The sequence below is a fragment of the Corvus kubaryi genome, unplaced genomic scaffold (genome assembly GCF_017639235.1).
Source record: "Corvus kubaryi isolate FWS band 111438036 unplaced genomic scaffold, C.kubaryi_AGA036_p1.0 37397, whole genome shotgun sequence".
Taxonomy (NCBI): domain Eukaryota; kingdom Metazoa; phylum Chordata; class Aves; order Passeriformes; family Corvidae; genus Corvus; species Corvus kubaryi.
In genome coordinates this window covers 11,244,234-11,263,393 of record NW_024581136.1, presented here as the reverse complement: position 1 = coordinate 11,263,393, position 19,160 = coordinate 11,244,234, and the positions used below count along the sequence as shown (strand labels likewise).

At 46.5% G+C, this 19,160-nt stretch overlaps 1 protein-coding gene across 5 annotated transcripts in view; it reads left to right on the top strand.

The window, feature by feature from the left end:
• LOC121671299 (LIM domain containing preferred translocation partner in lipoma) overlaps positions 1 to 19,160 on the top strand; it is a 333,806-nt gene that overhangs the window by 748 nt on the left and 313,898 nt on the right. Inside the window, exon 1 of one of the 5 annotated variants that reach the window (XM_042042719.1) lies at positions 9 to 59. The exons of 3 other annotated variants lie outside the window; for them this stretch is intronic. The gene's annotated coding sequence lies outside the window, so the exon portion shown is untranslated. Of the gene's footprint in view, positions 1 to 8; positions 60 to 5,326; positions 5,471 to 19,160 lie in introns of those variants that run through there. One more of the 5 variants, XM_042042718.1, reaches the window with a different exon arrangement.

The window sequence follows — 19,160 nt, the reverse complement described above, 5'->3', positions numbered from 1 at the left end:
GTTGAGTAAAGCTCCGGCAGCTTTTTATATGTCGGGGGAGGCCCTGCCTTCTCCACCAGGTAAGGACGGAAAAGTTTCCCACACCCTGACGTCACCCACGGTTTCTTTTTTTTTTTTAAAGTATAGTTTTCTCTTTGCCCTCCCCCTTTCTTGCCCTCCACTTTTGAACAGGCAAACGTTACCCCTGCCATTGCTCAGGAGCACTCCCCGCGCCCCGGAGCTGTGCTGGGAAGCCGGCAGTGCTCCCGAGGAGGCGTTGATGAAGCAACTCCTGCCTAATTGCTCTGCCGCCTGTACCTCGAGGTGCAGCTTGGCCCCGCCGGTGAAACAAACGAGGGTTGGATTCTCCTGTTTTGTTTTGAATATTTTTTGTTTGTTTCTTTTTTTTCTACACCTGTAGGAATTGACTCTAGCCCAATTGTGTTGTTCTTGGGTTAGTTTCTTGTCTGTTTCTTTCCGTTTTGCTAGGGACTTGGTACACAAAAGTTTAAGGAGCTTGTAGGAGCCGCCAAACCTGCTGCTGTGTATCCCTGCACATCTGCAACACCCTGATTCCTCTACACAAAGGGATTTTGGCCCATGCAGAATAGGAAGGTCTCCCATACAAGCCACAAGTGTTTTTGGACATTTCAGGATTTCTTTGCTTCCATGGACTTACTTAACTGTAGAGTTTGTGCTTGTACATTCCAGGAATGATTTCTGAGGCAAGATCTGAGAGTGGGGGCTGCCTGGGAACTGGGTGATACAGCAGGTGCTGGCTCACCAAGTAATTGGAGAAATGGGATATTAGAAAAGTATGGGAGCATGCAGAGCTGGAGAAGAGGATACAGTGTTTCATCTCTATGTTAATGTGTCTGTGTTCTTGCTGAAAAATGTTGGCTGCTGCCCTGTGTGTAGCCCAGCCTGCTGTGCAGCAGCACAGTTTAGGGATGTGAGGGACTTTTTAATTATCACCACCCTTGCTGAAGCAGGACTGGCCCACACAAGGCTAAATAATACTCTGGGATTTCCCATGGGAAATATGTATATCTGTGGATAAAGATTTATTGTTGAAAACTTCTCTCTCCCTGTTGTCTTGGTCTGTCTCCCCCTGCCCACCCCATGACCTTATAGCCTATTGCTCCTAAATTTATTAGCTCTGTTATTCCCCTGTTTCAATTGTTTAGCCTTTGTTGGAGGGTTTTTCCCTGCGGGATGGGCCATCAGCAGTTGATGGTGTGGGTGGTGACCACAGAGCCACCTGTTAGCAAGCCCCTACCCTCCCTTGTCAAATCCTGCCTTTAACTTTGTTGTGATGCAGGTGCTGCTAATGGGCCCTTCAGGCCTGTTGCCCGTTGTTTCATAGATGATTTTCCTGTAATTGTTTTATTCAGGTTTTCCTTTTCCACCTGGCTCAGCTTGTGTAGGCTGGGAAAGACTGCCTGATCAGGGACACCTGGGCCCAGGATAGCAGCAGCAGTAAGTTGCCATCAGTAATGGTGCTGTAGAGGGATGCTTTGTAGTGGATAGGAGACCTGCTTCCCAAAAGTCACTGCCACCACGTGTGTTGAGTGGCCATGGACACATTGGCTGTGTGTGTCCCATGTTGCCAGCAGTCCTGGTTGGTGGCATGCAGCCCTTGTGTGCTGCCTGGGTAAGTTCCTGGGTGGAAATGAAGGACATGTCCAGGAAAATGAAGCTAAAACTGTCTCACTAAAACTGCTGTAGGTACAGCCCCAAGCTGCTCTGAATTGCTGATGTGCAGTCTCTGTGGTGCCTGGGTCAGTGACAATTGCTGCTTTTCTCGCTGTACAGCTGTCTCTGTCTTGCCAGCCCTGATCACCTGGTGTGGCTGGTACTGGCTGGGCAGAGATGCTGGTACCAAGCTGGGAAAGAAACTCCAATTCCTGTTGCTCAGAGGTGAGATTTTTACCTTTGGAACATGCTTGGAGGTCAGCCTGGATGTCAGGGCAGGATGCTGGTGAGCATGCCCATCTCAATGTGGGTTCCATCTCTATGAATCCTTTCTCTTGTTCCTGTTTGGTGGAGGGTCACCCAGCTTTAGGGGATAAAAGTATTGAGTGATGATGTCTGATATGTTGTTGTGAAACCAGGACAAGCTGGCAAAAGCCTGCCTTTAGACGTGGCAGGCTAGAAGTGATTTGCAGGTTCCATATCTTGGCAGTCGAGGTTGGTTTACCTGTCTTGCTGCACGGAAATTTGCAGACCACATTGGATTTCCAAGTTGCATTGCTCTGAGAAATGCCTTCAGCTGTCCTGTGTTAGTGAAGTAATGGGCACAATGAGGAACTGGTGCAGTGTAATGGCAGATTCAGGTGTGTATCCTTGCTAAAGGATTTGTTTCTCTAGGATGTTCAGGGATGAAGCTCCAGAGCTGGACTAGTGAGTTTTGCAAGGCACGTTATAGCATTGGCTGCAGTCTCAGTGGAGCTGGAGTACTTTTTCCTATCTTATAAGTATGTATTTTTAATTATAACTCCTAGTAAGAATTATGGTGTGGGGGTTCATGCTCAGGATGGAGACATCATTCAATTTTGAAGCCTGGCTGTTGCCTTGTTTGTCAAAATCACTGCTTCTGTCCACCTGACTGACTATAAAACTTAAGTAATACTCTTGTGATTAGTCAAACTTCATGTATGCGGTTCTGGAGAGGTATAGTAAGAATGGTTGGGAGCTGGAAAACCTGAGGGAGTTTTACCAGTAGTATGGGATCACTCCTATTAAAAGGTCACATGTTAGAAAGGTATCAGAGAAACAGTGAGGGCTGTGGAATAGGGATGTCTATTCCTTTGTACAACTGAAAACCAAGGTGAAAGTGGCTGATTAAAACGAAGAAAGTTAAGTGCTTTTCAGTGTAACTAACAGTAGCATTTATCATGCAGAATGTTGCTGAGAACAAGAGTTTAGCCAAGTCTGAAAAGAAGATGGGATGGTTGTATGAGTGTCAGGTACATTCAGAGTTGTACCAGCCCGTGGTGGTGCCCATTGTATCATAAACATCTAATTGGAAAGAAGAAGCAGTTTCATGTAGGTTTCCATGAAGCATCTCCAGCTGACTGTAGCTAGTGAAAAGCAGTAGCTTGGGTGGATGACAAATTGTTCCAAGAAGACAGTTTCCGTGTGTCTGTGGAAACAAATACCCTCAGGGTGCCTGCAGTGGTTTCTCTATTGCTCTGCCCATCATAGTTGTGTGAACAATACATCCTCTGTGGCATTTTGTTGCTCCTCAAGCTTCTGAAAGCCTGACCCACACAGCTCTGCCTTTCTTCTGAGCTCTTCTCTCCCTGACATGGCTTGCAAAACACCTCCACTCTCTGCTCTGGCTGGCCCCAGATGCTGGGTTTCACCTTTAACTGATCGTCCGGGCTCTGGTGTGGTCTGTGGCAGCCCTGCTGAGGTGGAGCTAAGTCCCTGTGAATACATGAAGAGGTTTTAAAGATGGCATCAGGATGATGAAGAAACGTACACTGGCCAAGAGTAGGTCCCTTCCAACTCAAAGCTATTGCCTGATTCTTTAGATATGTCTGTGATTTTTAGGTACTTTATTTTTGTTTTTGATGGGGAGAAACCTTCAGGGAAGTAAGACGAATACCAAGTCCATGTGACCCACCAGAAGTTTGGGATTCAACATCTGTATTTGCTGTGTGCACACATGAGTGAGACTGATGCTCCTGTCTGCAAGACAAGGTCCTCCCTCCACAGCCTGTCTTTTCACCCCAGTAGCTTCCTCATCTCCCTTTGCTCTTTCTCTTCTAGCAGCATAATTCTGTTAGAAGCTAGAGAGCTTACTGCAACTGCAGCCAGGACAGAGGAGACAGGAGCAAAGGAGATGGAAACCCTAACTTAGCAAAGGATGTGGGTTGTCTGATGGACAGATTCACAAGGAACAATGCCTTTAAAGAGCGTGGGTTATACATAGGAAAATACTTGAAATAACTTTACAAACAAGGGTTCCAGAGGAGGGATTGGAGGGAGGATCTTGTGTTTGGTGTCCACGTGTTCTTTGGGATCCTGGAGGAGAGAGCATCAGTAAAGTTGGAAGAGCTCAGTGTTTTCCCCTTTCTAATTTAGGGAGCCCTTTGTTTTGCAAAATAGAAACAAACAGAGAAAAGAAAACAACAAATCAAACTGAAAACCACAGACCAGAAAAGAACCCCACAAAACATTAAAGCTTTTGAGAGCTTGTGCCTGTCTGAGAAGCAGAGTTTAGCAGGGTTGGTTCCTTTCATTCATCCTGCTCCTGGGCATGGCAGGCCAGGTAGGGTTGGTGATGTTTTCCAGTCCAAACATGAAAGAAACTAAAACCCGCTACCCACATGTAATTATTGCAATTAAGGTTATCGGTAGAGACAACTCAGGGGAGATTCTGTTTTGATCTCCAAGAGCTGGTTTCGATCAGGTTCTGAGCAACTGCAAGAGCTGGCATGAAAATGATCATTTTTAAGTCACTGTCAGCAAGTCTCTGTCGTTTTAGACTGTCAGTATCTGTTGTTGGGATCTGTGGGTGACAGTGACACACACGTGTGAGTCAGAAGAACTCCCAAACTATCACAATATGCTCAGAGAAGGAAAACAAACATTGGTGGAGTTGTGGGCTGCTGATAACCTTTTCTTAGACAAAGTTAGAAGCTTTTGAGTGTTGCAGGCTGTTAGGATGTTTTCTGTTGCCCTTGATGCCATAAGGGAACCTTGGAATACCGTGATTTCTCAACAAACCCATAAATTACTTTGTTTGGTTTGGGGGCAGGGAGGGATGCATGAGGGTCTCTGGCTTATGCCAGTTTTGTTGCTGGGTAATAGCCCATCAACCCTCTTTGGGATTTGAAGATCTGGCTGGGAGGGATCCTGTGTTGTGTCTAAGAGAGTTTATGCACATGAGCATCCTCTAAGTAGGTGCCATTCAGCTCTTGGCTGCCTTCCTCCCCCTGCTCCTGCTGCTCAGTGATGCTTCAAGGCAGGAAAACTTCCGTCAAATCTTGGATGATTGTGCTGCCAGTGGAATAGTTAGTTGAGATTTAATATGGCCATTATCTTTAGGTAATAAAGTATCAACTAACTTGCCATAACTATCTTGTTTAATGTCTGTTAAAAGCTCCACATACTTCATTCACTGGGTGAAATTTAATAGAAGTTCATCTAAGCATTCATTGCTTATTTAATTTAAAAATAAGTTGATCTCCATGACTGAAGTAACAGGCACTAAAGATTTAATTAACATTTAGTAAACTGCCCTGTTAGCTCTGAATTGCACAGTCAGGCCTTGTTTATGCATCAATTTGTAACTTCCCTCTCCCTTTTTTTTTTTTTTGCCAGTTGATCTCATTGTGGGGAGCTGCAGTCATCTTCTAGTCTCCCTCTGCTCCTGATCTCTCTGCATATGGAGAGCCTATGCTGGGGCTGGAATTCTGCTGAGGAACCAGGACTCAGCTGCTTTATTGCGAGACCAGCCCAGACGTCTGGGTAAAGGCAGGTGGGACAGAGAAGGCTGAATTGACAGGTTGTCCCATGGGCCTTGAAAAAGGATCTGTGGAGCCCCATGGGATGGGTAGGGTTGCACTGTGTGGTGGGGTAGAAGTGGTCCAGCTCCAAACCTTACCTTAAATTTGGCTCTGTTATATTTAAGTATCTCCTGCAGGGCTTTTTCAGCCGCGTGGCTGCTGCATGGAATTCAGGTTGGTGAGGTTTGCTTTTTGGAAAGAGAATGTTGGGGTGTTGTTACAGGTGACTTGTGGGTGGTCCTGCTCCAGTGGCTGTGTTGGTTGTACCCCAGCTGGGGTGGTTTCTGTGTCAGTAATGTGCATTTTCAACGTGCTGTGTGCACGTACCCTAAGGAGCTCTCTGTTTCAGCAGTTTATTACCTCACCTTAACAGACTTGAATTACTCCACTTAGTGAGGCATGAATGAAAGCAAGGAGTCTCCCAGACAGTGCAGGCAGCAACGGCTGGGTTGGGAGAGTGATTGAATTAGCAGCTGATAAGTGGTTGTAGCTCCAGCTGCTGCATCATCACTGCCTCACTAGCCTGGGAGTCAGGGGTGTTCCTGTTCAAGCTCTGTGCTGAAGGAATCGGCTGGCTGGGATTTAATACAGCTCGTTGTTTGAGATAGAGACCTGATTTGCTTATCATTGGTTTGGGCAAATCTTGAGAGATACCTCAAGGTATTAGTGCGGCCAAGATAAGCCTTTAATCTGGATCTCCCCAGAAAAATGGACAGTGACTGTGGCAGCCACGTGGCAAACCTGTAGTTAATTGCATGCTGTGAACTTTGTTAAAAGAATGGTGTTAAAGATGCTAAGTCCAAGTGCTCCAAAGCTATGAAATGCCAGAATGAAGGTCGTTGAAGCCTTCAGCCTCCCCTGCAAGCAGGTATTATGAGAGAGCCACTTAATTGCCAGAGCACCTACTCTTTGTGTCCAGAGTGGAAGGTGATACTTGATGAGCGGCTATTCAGTTGCTTTTCTCTTTGTGCAGTGTGTGGCCCCAGTCCTTATTTACCATGTACTGTTCAAACTCGAGACAGAATGCAGAGTTATTAATTTTCTTTTGTGCTTTTCCGGAGTCCTCTTTGCTCTTTCATCGGAGCACTTTGGATATTGGAGGAACTATTTCTGTAGTGCCTTCCCAACGTGAAGGAAAATTATTCTTGCCATTTTACTGATGGGACACTGAGACTTGGAGAGGCATGAGACTAATTGTCTCACATCACCCTTGACACTGAAATCATGGAAGAAAAAGGAGTTAGACATGGGCTGTTCTCTTAAGTGTGCAGTCATAACTGATAATAAAGCAAAGAAATGGTTGGAAAGAATTGTTTGTAATTACAGACTGATCTTCCCTCATATTTCCTGCTGTACCTGCCTCTGTATGCATTATCATTATTATCCTTGGTTGGGAGACAAAGCCTGTACTTACCTTGCATGGGTATTAAAATGCCTAGCTTAGTGTGGAAGCTGGTATTTGGCATTTGGAGTCTAGAGCAGCTTAATGCTGTTGGAACTGAAATGTGGTAGTGAGGAGGTCAAGAAATGAGCCACAAAGATGGTTAAGGTCCAGGTGGTATTTATGTGTAAAAACATATTTCAAGAAGTAGAAGTAATGGGGACTTCACATCATCTGCTCGACGCTTCCTCAGTGACTTGTTTTCCCGTGTACAGTGTGACTGACATTTTTCAGGGTAGTTTAAGCTTCTTTTAAAGCTTATTCATCACTTCTGATCCTGCAGGCTATTTTTTTGGAGAATGAAAATGATGCCTTCCTTAGCACAGTTTCACTTTGGTGCTTTTTCAGAGAATCTGTTTCTTTTTCGAGTTCCTTGGGATGCAGAGCTGAGCTTGGAAAACACGGCATTGCATCTTTGCCATTTAAGGAGGTCTTGGTGAACCTTCTGCATAGTAAGTTTGAAATTCAAGTGTATGAGTAATCCAGCTGAACTCCACAGTTACTTGTGCGCCTGAAGATAGCTAAGTTTTAGCACTGTCCTGTACCCAAATCCTAATCTGCTCTCAAGGCAGCCGCATGGGGAGCAAATGAAGTGCAGAAGGGTTAAAGTTACCTGAGGAAATGTCAGGCTTCTTTCCTACTGTAGCATGCAGAGTGACCACTTCAGTGAAGAGTCAGCCTTATACAGAGCAGGAGATCCTATTGTGAGTGGTGCAGACATTTGCAGGCTTGTAGCAGTGGCTTTAAGTAAAGGACTGTGGGGTCGAAGCACATTTTGGAAGTTAGGAATAATGCCTTGGACCTTCATGTCTGCAGGAATGAGTATGGGGTTCTTGGCATGTAAGGCCTCTTTGAGCGTCTCCCTCTGCATCCAAGGTTTGGGAATGTGGCCAGAGCAGAAGGTGAACTTCAAACAATATAAATGAGCATGTCTTTCCAAGGCACTCCACCCACCTAGGTCCTCGAAGTGTCTGGGTGAAAGGATGGCAGCTCACAGAGTGCCTGCATGCCTCCTTCCATGGCTTGGCACGGCATGTTTTGCTCTGTTGCGTGGGAGAGCTGTGAACTTGGGGTGTATAGAGGCTGGGGAAGTTAGTTGAGAAATTTTTAGCGTAGCCTGGGAGAAGGAGCTACAAGAGCTCGTTGCCTTACTACACACAAGGATCCCTGCAGGGTGTGTTCATGTATAAGTCATTCTGGATGAAGTTGGTTACTCCCATGCCCTATTGCACACACAGCCTACAGGCAGTGTGTTGTGGGCACTGTTCCTACAGTTGGATATCAAATGTCTCTAAGGATGCAGGGCAGGTGGCTTGATATCCACTCACCTTTGCACTGCTGGGTGTATTGCTTTTCTGTGCTCTGCCCTGGGATAGGATAGAGAGGATTGCTCCAGTGTGTTAAAATGATCTGTGCTGGTTGTCCCCACGCTGTCTAGGGTCAGGCCACTCTCTGGGCTCTCGTACTCATATTCACATCATCTTGCTTCCCTGGATGCCATGGCCCAAGCCTCCAATCTGTACTCATTTGCACACCTGAGGTGGTGTGTTAGGTCTTGGGTTTTGCTGTCATGTGCCAGAAGTCCGAGCGAAAGTGATCTACTCCAGCTTTGTTGGCTGTTCCCCATCCCTTGAAGAACAGTGAAGCACAAGCCACCTGATGGGTTTTTGCAACTCTTTTTGCAACAACACAATTTCTTGTGTCTCACGTGATTGATTCATGCCTGATTAAGGGCGTGCCCATTTTCCTGGGTGGAGCTGGATGTGCAAAGGTAGCTGTGTTATCAGAAAGTCACTGGCTCATCTCAGTTAGTTTCAACTCCCTTGGTAGAGGCACCTGCTAGAATGGGGATATTTTTTGTGTTTTAGTTGTGCAAATTCTACCTGATGTAGAATGAAAGTGATTCCAGATGCTCTTGATCTCCAGAAAGACAAGACCTAGCCATCTAATGAAAGACACGAGTAATTCTGGGTATGGTGTTGGTATACTCCTGGGCTCCTTTCATCCTTTGTTTTTGCTTCCATATCCCATAGCCAACATTTTCTTGTATTATCCATATCTCTAAATTTGACTAGTAGCATCTTGGGCTGGGCCTGGCACTTGTTTTGCTGCCTGAAGGAGAGTTGTGAGTCTGGCAAACTTTGTGCATCAAATTCCTGTGAGCCCAAGCACAGAGCACAAGCTGCACCCGTGAAGTGACCTCTGGGTCTGAGGAGGTCCTGCCTGGGAGATAAAGAATGGTGAGAGAAGAGCAGAGTGATTGACGTGGGGACACAGTGACTGATTATGAGCAAAGATCAAAAGGATGTAAAAAGTGTTTGTTAGCAGAATGTGACTAAGATAAAGACCTGATAAGTGTTGAAATGTGTGGAGGAAAAGGAAGCAGTAGCTTCTGACAGAGGAAAGCTGTACACGTAGGACTTGCAACTTGGTGCAAAGCAATTCTGGGTCATGGGAACGTATGGCTACTGTGACTCTGCCACTGCAAGCCATTGCCACTTATATCCCTTTAGCAAATGTGCATGGTTCAATCTGAAACCTACTTGGGCTCTTCCCGTCCTTCCTGGGGAGTTCATCTCCCTCATGGCTGTTTATCGCTGCAGTTTCTGAGCTGTGTGTACTCGCTGTCTCATTCCTCAGCCCTTACTCACAGGAGGCCTCTGTGTGAGGGAGGGACACCCAAGAGAAACATGAAACTTGGTGCAAAGTCCCTTGCCACAAGGAATTTGGGTGGCTGATCAGCTGCTGCTGGGTGTTTGGGAGCCTGCTGGAGGTCTGTGGGCTGTGAGTGTGATCTGCAGCACTCCAGAGAGTGGGATGGAGCTTGAGGGAAGGTGGTTTTCCCTTACAAAGGGCAACCCCCATCTGGGGGCTCGTGGTAGAGCTGTGCTGGCCCAGCCTGTTAGCAAAAGTCAATTGAGCATTTGGATGGGGTGAAGTGGAGGAGGGGAGCGCTGAAGTTATCAGTGAGCAGAGGCAGGCTGTAAACTATAGGGTACACCTTATGCCTCCATCCTAAAACAGTGAAACGTGTCAGGGGAGATACAGCCATATGTGCAAATATAGCATGTGGGTTTGGGTCTTGGTCCAGCATTCACATCCATAAATAGGCCAGCTCCTTCCTTATGCTAGCGTTTGTGTACACTTCACAAACATGAACCAACTAATCCCAACAGATGTTTAGCAGCCTCCAGAGCCCATAAGGAAGTTAAATATCATTGCACTTTGCTAGAGAGATGCCCAGGATTTCGGTAACACCTGCTAGAAGATCCCTTTGGAGCTGTGTGTGTTGGTGGCTGTGTGGGCTCAGCTCAGCGGGGCACCTGCTGCCATTGCCTCGGGCTGCTCTGCCCCAGTGTGCGAGGGCTAGGCTGGGCTTCCACTGACATCAGAGACACAACTTCCTTTAGTTTGTGAGGGAGAATGGGATTTAGCAGTATGTTTACACACTCCCACTTTATTAAAATCTAGTTGAAAGGAGGGAGCTGTGGATTTTGCTTGCTGCCTGCCTTTGTCTACGTGCTGATGTGCCCACCTCCTTGGTGGTCATGTGTGAAGTCATCATGCTCCTGGTTGGCCTGTATCCTTGACTTGCCTCCCTCTTTTTCCTGAAATGTCAACATTTAGTTGCAAGCTTTAACACCTCTGAGGACAAGCAAGTGTTACTGAAGTGGCGATTTATTCTGGAGTTGTCTCTGGACTCTCTCATTTGTGATTCAAGAAGTCTTCAAGAAGGACTGAGGACCATACCTGTTTCTCCTGGCCACTGTTTGGTGCTCTGGCTGGGTGGCTGTCCTGATTTTTCAGGCAGAGTTGTATTTATAAGGCTGATAAGTGAAGTGCTTGGGGCAGCAGTAGAATAGTCCTGGATTACTAATAAATCAAGAACTTTCCTTAGGTGTTTGCTCACTCAGTTCTTCATCAGTCTCCATGAAATATGAATGATGGCTCTGAATACACACGTGTGGTTAAAACTTCTGGGAGTCTTCTCAGGGCACAGACCACATGAGTTTTTGCCATTCAGCACCTCAAGGACAAGTCTTGGGTGTCTTCTGTTGACAGGGGCTGTGGGCTGCTCTGCCTGTCCCTCATCACTGAACCTACTGCGGTCTCTTCGCTGCACTAGTGTGTACATCTGACTTAGCCCATGCTGCCAGTGGCTGCTGCCCAGCCCTTTTGTCTGCATTAGTTTAACTGAGTGAGGAGCTTGCAGAGCAAGCTGTTCATTCCCCTGGTAACTGTGCTTGACAATCAGAAGTTATTCTGGGGGTGAAGCACTGGTACAGATTTGTTTACCTTGGTTGGGGAACCATAAGCCCTAATAGTTTTCTCGCTCGTAGGAACGGAGTGGACTTGGTTTGCTGCTAATTAAAAGCCAAAAGGCTATGTAGTCTTTTCCAAAATAATTACTGTCTTTGGTGAACAGAACAAAACTATGCTGACTTCCTATTTGTTTCTAAACCCCTTGCTTGTGCTGTCTTACTTTGCACTGGCCATGATGCATGGCAGGGCCCCATCAGGGCCAGCAGCTGCATCTTGGTGCACAGGGAGTTTGTGCTTGAATCCTTTGCCTGCTGTTGGACCAAAGGATAAGTACAGGAGAAGCATGGGGTTGTGAAAAATGTTATGAAGCTAATAATTACATTTGGGATCAAGGCTGTGTTTTCTTGGTGGGAAGCCATTAAAGGTGACAGAAGTGAGTGTGTGTACCCTGTGTGCCAGAGCATGTTTTATCTTGGCTTTTTATGGGCTAAAAACCAGACAAGAAGAAAAAAAAAAAATGGTTTTGAATGTCTGTGCATGCTTACTACCAGGAACCCTTGTTCCTAGACAGTTTAGTTTCTATCAGTAATTGGTTTCAGATATACGCTGACTTTGATCCATGTGTTGAGTTGGGCCTGCTATTACAGTGGAAGGTGTCCCCTTTCCTTTCTGTTTGCCCAGACTCTGCTTCTGTCAAGTTTTTGCCTAGACAGGACTGCACCTGCAGCAGGAGGGGCACAGAGGGTCTTCTCCCTTTTTGGCTGGTCCTGAGTGTCCATGCAAGTGTTTGTGCTCCTTCAGTGCAAATTGGAACAGCTGTCTGATGGCACTGCTGGGTTAAGGGCTGAAAGATGTCTGGTCCGAAGTGGCTGGGTGCCCTGGAAGCAGGGCCTGGAGCTCTGTGGCTGCTGTTGGCTGTGTGTGCAAAAGCAGAAGCACCTCTCCAGCCTTCTATTTATCCCCACCATGGTGGGGTTTGGGCCTCTGAGCACCAGCTGGGGTAGGAGGAATGGCTGTTTGGGCACTAGTCACTGGCTGAACATCCATCCTCTCAAAGGAGTGGTACAGGGGTGGGCAGGAATCTCTCAGGACTAGCTTCAGAAGCTGGGGCAGGATCAGCCCCATTCATAATGCTCTGTAAATGATGTGTTTGACCTGCTGTGGAGGCTGGTGATGGCAGCTGTGCCCACTCAGCTGCAATGCCCCCTTTTCATTTCCCACCCTGGGTACAAAAGTCAGTTGTGTTCACTTTGCACAGGAAGCATTCCCAAAGTTGCTGTGCTCTGCTGTGGGACGTGCAGGGAGCAGCAAAGGGGCTGTATTTTCTTAATCTGCCTGTTTGATGAGGCAGTATCTGGCTGTGCCCTTAGCAACAGGTTTTTTATTGCAGATGGAGTGTCCTGTTTTAATTGACTAAGAAAAAAGAACTTGAAGAGGGTATGAACCCATGACCTTGAGATAAATAGTTTCTTATTGAGTTCTTGAGCCCCTAAGCCGCCCCCTCTTGTGAGGGTAGCGTGGTTTAATCAAAGGTCAGAGGCTTTGTTGCCTCTGAGCGCCTCAGAAAAAGAGGGTGACATGAACGAGTTCTCCCCGGTCCTCTGTGACTGCAGTCATTTTTGGCCTGTCAAGTTTCCTTTGAGCTCACTGTGCTTGTCCTCTTTTCCTGGGTGATGGCTCTCTTGACCTTTGGTAGTCTCTGTGAATGCTGATAAAGACCTGGTGATCAGGTCAGCTGTGTTTCTGTAACCAGATATATGGTGGCTATGGGCGAATGGCTTTTGCAAGGCTGCTCTGAGCCCCTGTGTGTAACATGCAGATTCACAGCTCTGATAGGACACAGCCTTTGCTTGCCAGCTCTTCCCACACTGCTCCCACGTGTGTCTCCTGTTTCTAGGCTGAAGGCCAAGTGTGGTATCTCACACACTGCTGTGTGGTGAGTCTTGGCATGTGCTGACCTGTACTTGGCCACTGATGCCTAAGATGTTGCAGTTGTTCATGAAGGTCCCCCATCATTTTTTTCTGTGTTTCCTTCTTGGGTGGTGACCAGGCATAGGGCTGAAACTCTTGTGAGAGGAGCATTATTAGTCCTTCTCTCTCCTCCTCTGCCTTCTGTTTTCCTGACTACAGTCACTAATGCTCCTTGAGCCTGGCTCATGGCTGTCATGAAGCTGGTCTTGCTTGCACATTGAATGCAGACTTCCTTGATGCTGTGCCAATTCAGTCTTTGAAAATACTGTCTGGCAAGTCCTGGAGAGATCTTTGCCTCCAAAAGCTTCCACGGTTCCCTTCTGTTTTTCCCCATCACCAAGTCAAAAATAAAAACACTTGGCTCAGTAACAAATGCTGGCTTCAAATGCTGGTGACAAAATTCCTGCTGACAAGCTTAGTATGGTAGGGTAGGAGTAGGTGAGGACAGGTGTGATGGTGGTGTTATGCTGTTAGGTGCTCCTGTGAATCACACAGCGAGACAGAAGAAGGTTGAAGAGACCTTTCCTGGTCTCGAGTGGTTTGTACCTTTGGTGTGATGTTGCGATCACACGCTGTAGCGAATGTTTCAAATGAGTCGATCTGTACTCTTCCTGAATACAGTGCTCAGGTGTAGCAGGCTGGAGAAAATCACGTGGCAAACTCTTGGAAGAACACAGAAAATTAGTAGCCAAGAAAACTTTGTGCTGAGAAACCATCAGGTACATGGGAAGAAGCGCAATGTCTCCCTGTGAGCACCAGTGAGATCCCATAAGGGTGCTGGGAGATGTGTAATTGCTAACTTTGCCATTCTGCAAACCAGAAACCTCTTTCTTTTCACTGAGAAACAAGAATGCAGACAAAGTGAACCAAATCATAGAGGTTCAGGGCTGCAATTTCATAGTCATTGTTGGTGCTGTAGGCAAAAAATAAAGGAAATGCAGTTAAAGTCCAGTGTATTTCCTTCTCCAGATCAAGGTACAATGGCATTCACAGTCCCCTTTTACAGGCTATTAATTAAACCCCTTTGGTGGGAGAATATTCCACAGAATTCCCATGGAAGTCTGTGCTGGCTCTCTTGCACAAGGTAGTGAAAGGGGGTCCAAGCTCTGCCACCTTCCCTTTGCTTGTGCCCAAGTCCTTGCTGGGAGGATGGGAACACGTATGGGGTGTGGTGCCAGGCAACTGTGTGCTCTCCCTGCCTTTTGTGGGAGCAAGTCCTGACCTGACATGCAGGGGAAGTGCATGGAGCTGAGTGTTATCCTGCAGGCAGGTCACCAGGTCTCTGTGCTGGATAGATGGGTGTTTGGCAGCTGTGCTGTGGGACAGCATGTGAATGGTCCTGCTGAGCTGGGGCATTGGGATTGCCTTTCCTTCCCCTTGTCATGATGCTGTGTTTGCTGGACACCTCTGTCTCCTTTTCTAGTTATCAATGTCAGGCTGAGGTTTGCACACCCCAGGGCCGGTGGTGGTGATGTTCAGGTGTCCTTTGGGGAAGGAGAGGGGCAGCAGCTTTGTGTGCAGTAAGGTCCAGGGCTCTGTGAGATGGTCACAGCAGGTTGTCACCCACAGCAAAGCAAAGGACAACACCTTCGCCATTGTCCCTCCCCGTCCCTACCCTGGAGTGGGGACTGTGTGGGAGCAGCCCAATTTCTCCATCACATGGAGGAAAAGCATAAAGCATTGCCTCAAGTGCTACCCCTACTATTTGTTTCTTTTTTATTCCTTTGGCATAAGGGCCAAATTCAATTGGGAGTCTGGCTTCCAGCTGAAGTCAGGGTAATTTAGGAACTAAACCAGCCTTTTAATGTATCTTCTGCATGTCTCAGTCCCCATCTATGATGGAAGTAATGATACTTTCTTGTTCGGAAGGTGGATGCATACACAGGCTTCTGTGGCCCTCGTACTTTTCAGATGTAATAAGAGCAGTTATTAGGGCTTGTCAGAATTACTGCAGAAATTTTTATCTATATTTGGAATAAATGGGTCCTTTCTCAAAATGGAGCTTTCTGAGGGAAATGTCAGCTTGCAACTCATTTCTTGTAAGGGAAAAAAAACAACTTGGGTTTTTTCCTATTATTCTATTTGTGACAGTAAAAACATTTGTTGAAAACAGAAATGTTTTTATGAGGTGCAGTCAGTGAGGCTGTTCCACACATTGCTGGGTGATTGCCACATGTCCACATTTACCTGGGCCTCTCTGCCCCATCCAGCCATCCAAACTTTTTCCTTTTTTTCTTGAAGGAATATGCTTCTTTGGCCTCTTCTGGTAGCTGTTTGGAGAGGGGAGAAGAAACACTGAGAAAGTTGGCTTTATGTTTGGTTTTTTTTCTTTTTTTTTTTTAATACATGCTCATCTCACCTGGAGGTACTTGTTCTAAAGTCTGAGACTGGGACAGTTTGCTATTAACGTATAAAGGTGAAAGAAGATGGTTAATGCTTGGGGAGGGCAAACATTTCTAAACCAGAGAGATTTACTGGTCCTGGTTGATTGTGTTTTTTTAAACATCTCCATGGATTATAATGTTTTCAAAAATACCAAGCCTGACCACATGGGCACAGGAGTGTGGAATCCAGTTGTCTGCCAGCTATTTGTTGCTCTTTTCAAATGATCTGGCCAAAAATGTAATCTGGATAAAATAAATGTAAGCCTTGAGCAGGAAGACTGTCTGGTCATGTAGGCTCTAAGTTTTAAAAGTTTCTTTTGCAAATGGTTTTAAGGACAGTGATAAGAGGGCCTGCCATGGTACCAAGGGTTTTGTTGTGGTGGCACCTGAGCAAGCCTGGGGAAAGGTGTTCTCTGCCTTCAAATTTTGGCCATTTAAAACCAAAATGGTTAAAGGAACACTATGCTTTATTATAAAACATTACAATAAACCCCTTGGACTTGACACAGCAAACACATGCCACCTCTGCCCTGAGAGATTTCAGCTTAAAGGTGGGCTGCAGGAGACCCTGGGCTGGAATCCTGCCTTGGGGCACAGCACTGCTCTGCTCCCTGTGCTCCTGGGCACTGTCAGGCTGTTCTTCTTGACTGAGCACCTTACAACACAAGAGGTGTGTTAGGGCACTATTATGCCAGTGCTGCCTGGGGAGGGTGGCCATTCCTTGGGGAGTGAGGGAATGGCATTTTTTATGTTTTGGATTGAAAAATGTTATCTGTTGTTTGAAACCCAGGATCTGCGGTGCTCTGATGCTGCATGATCGATTATCCTTCTTTGATCAAGAAGCTGGGGTGCATTCGAGTGAGAAAGTGAAACTGCCCCCCTCTTGCTCAGGATGTCTCTGACCAGGCTGAGTGAAATGCAGACAGCAAATGGTGGGGGAAAAAGAAAAAATGAAAATAAAACTCACTGAGGCCGCTTCGAAAATCTTTCACTTCCATTAAACTGGGAGAGTTGAGCAGCTTGAGGTCAGTAGCTTGTGCTTGAAAATACAGGATCCAATCCTGGTGTCAGTTACAGATGTGTAAATCACAGGCAGCGCTGCTGGCAGTGACGGGAGCTGCTGAAAGGTTGCTCCAGCATGGGACCTGCAGGCTTTCTGGCACGGACATGCTGATTCCTCTCATTCCTTAGCCACCCTTTTTTTCTAGCTGTCCTTGGGCATTTAAAATAACAGGAGTGCAGAATGGCTGGTCCTGCTTTTGGGTTGGTTCCTGGCCATTGTGGCCCAGTGGCTCCAGCTCAGGGTGGCTCCTGGCTGCCGGGATGCTGTAGGTAGGGCTGTCTCACGGCTTCCTTAGCCATTGTTTAGATCTGTTCTGCTCCAAATGATCTTTTCATTTCCTATAATACAGCAATCTCTGGGAAAGCTGGATGCCATCCGTTCAGTGGAAGTTGGATCCCATCCCCCTTCTGTGCTGCTGTGCTGAAGTGTTTTCTTTCCCCCCCTCTTCTCCTAACTCATTTTCTCCCTCTTGTTTTAGTCATGTTTAATGAACCCCATGAAAAACCTGAAAATCAATTGGGACAGCAAAGACAAAAATGTGTGTCCTGGTCCCAGAGCTGGCTGTGCACCGCTGCAGAACCTTGGGGCTCCCTTGGGGCAATGCTTTTAGCACCAGCCTCTGCACCCTGCAGCACGCTGGGGCTGCCAGGGAGTTTGGTCTATTATGGGAACTCATTTTCCCCATCCAAGCTGATGGTCTGTGCTGCGGTCAGCATCAGCTTTCCTCCATGACAAGGGCTGGACCAGGAGCTCGGAAGTGATAAGCCCCATTATAGCTAATTTTGACACATGGGGTTGTGGTGGGTTTGGAAGCAGCTCTGTCCTGAGTGCTGTCTAGGAGGGGTGTGTGCTTCCTTGCAGACTGAAACCATTCACAGAGTTACTGCTTTTCAGCAGCACAGGATCTGACACCCCAAAAGGCAGCAGCCAGGCTGTTTGTGTTGTGTTGGTGACTCCCTGAGCAGGTGCTGTGCTGGCAGCAGAGCGGAGGAAACACGTCCCCAGCTTTTGTTGTCTTGTGTGATCCTTTTATTAGATAACTTCAGCAGTGTACTGTTGAATTGAGCAGTTTAATTTTAGTACATGAAACCTGAGAAGCACAGATGCAAATACAGAAAACTGTTAGGGCCAGATCCTGCGTGTGTCAGTGTCCCAGTGCAGAAAGATGAGTCCCTGTCTGTGTTTGGCTGTGTTCAGGTGTAAAGCTACTAATGCATATAAGCTGAACTTTAAGTCAGAGTTGGACTCCGGATTGAGGTTTGCATGAAAGGGGTCTGATTTTTCCGACGTGTGAGAATGTGGAGACCTCAGACAGCTCCCTCAGTGCTGGCAGTGGCCAGAGTGCCTGAGGGTCAGGGCTCTGGCAGTGGAGGAGATAACGTGAGATTTCTGAGTTTGGGAACTTTGGCCAGCAAATAACAAATACATTGGCACAGAGTGGGAAAGACATATGTCAGAACAGGGCAGGCTTTTAAGTGGTTTTCATTTAAAATGAAAAGGTCAGATTGAATGAGGTTGGCATCTGGGGAACTGTTCGTGCACCTGCCAATCAAAGAGGGGGGGACCCGTGTCAGTTTGTGCTGGTGGGTGACTGGCTGAGAGCTTGTCTGTGTTTAAAAATTGGTGACTGGAACAGTTAAAATGACAATTTTCCTTGTGGCTGTCAGGTTGAGCCATCTGCTTCATGAAGGAATGGAGCAAAGGATCCCAGCACGAGGCTGCTTTATCCCACTTCAACTGGTGTTTGCACTTGGGCTTCAACAAGTACAGCTATGCTGATTTAAAAAATAATTACAATAATAAATAGGCTCTAAATATTGGTAACGCTTTCAAGTGTAAAGGAGATTAAAAGCGAATGCACCTTTTGAGTAGTCAGAAAATCAGCTGCCATTCAAACCAGGCTGTTGTGGGAGAAGTGTAATTAGCTGAAGTCATTTTCACAGGTAAGATTTTTTCATTTAAAGGGATTGTGGAGTCTGGTTACTTCCATTTCTATATGGCCACTGTGAAGTTATGTTAGGGACGCCTGCTTGTCTGAAAGTGCTGACTGCTGCTCTTTGAAACTTGGAATTCTTGTAGAGGTTTTTCCACTGTCCGTTCCTGAAAAATAGGAACAATCTAAGAAAACTTAAGCCATAACACAGGATTGATGCTTAAATTCAGGCATTGTAAACTACTGGTTTTAGATTTAAATCTGCAAACAGAGGAAAAGTTGCTTTCTGTACTTGTGTGTTAAATTCATTTTTTTTTCTTGAGAAATATTGATTCTTACTGTCAATACAGCATCAATATTGTCAGCTGGTGAGTGAATGAACTGCTTCTGATAATTTTGTCTTTAATGGAGTAGTCTGATAGACTGGCTCAGATGGATATTGCTGTGACCAGTCAGGCTGTCCCTGTCCTTATCACCTGTGGATGTGCTGCCAGGAGGGAGTGCCTGGAGTGCCTGCCTGGGCATCACTGGGTTGCTGGGTCCCACTTCTGCTGAGAGGGTGGTTTCACAGCAAGTTTTCAGCTGGATGCCTCAAGGAGGGTATATG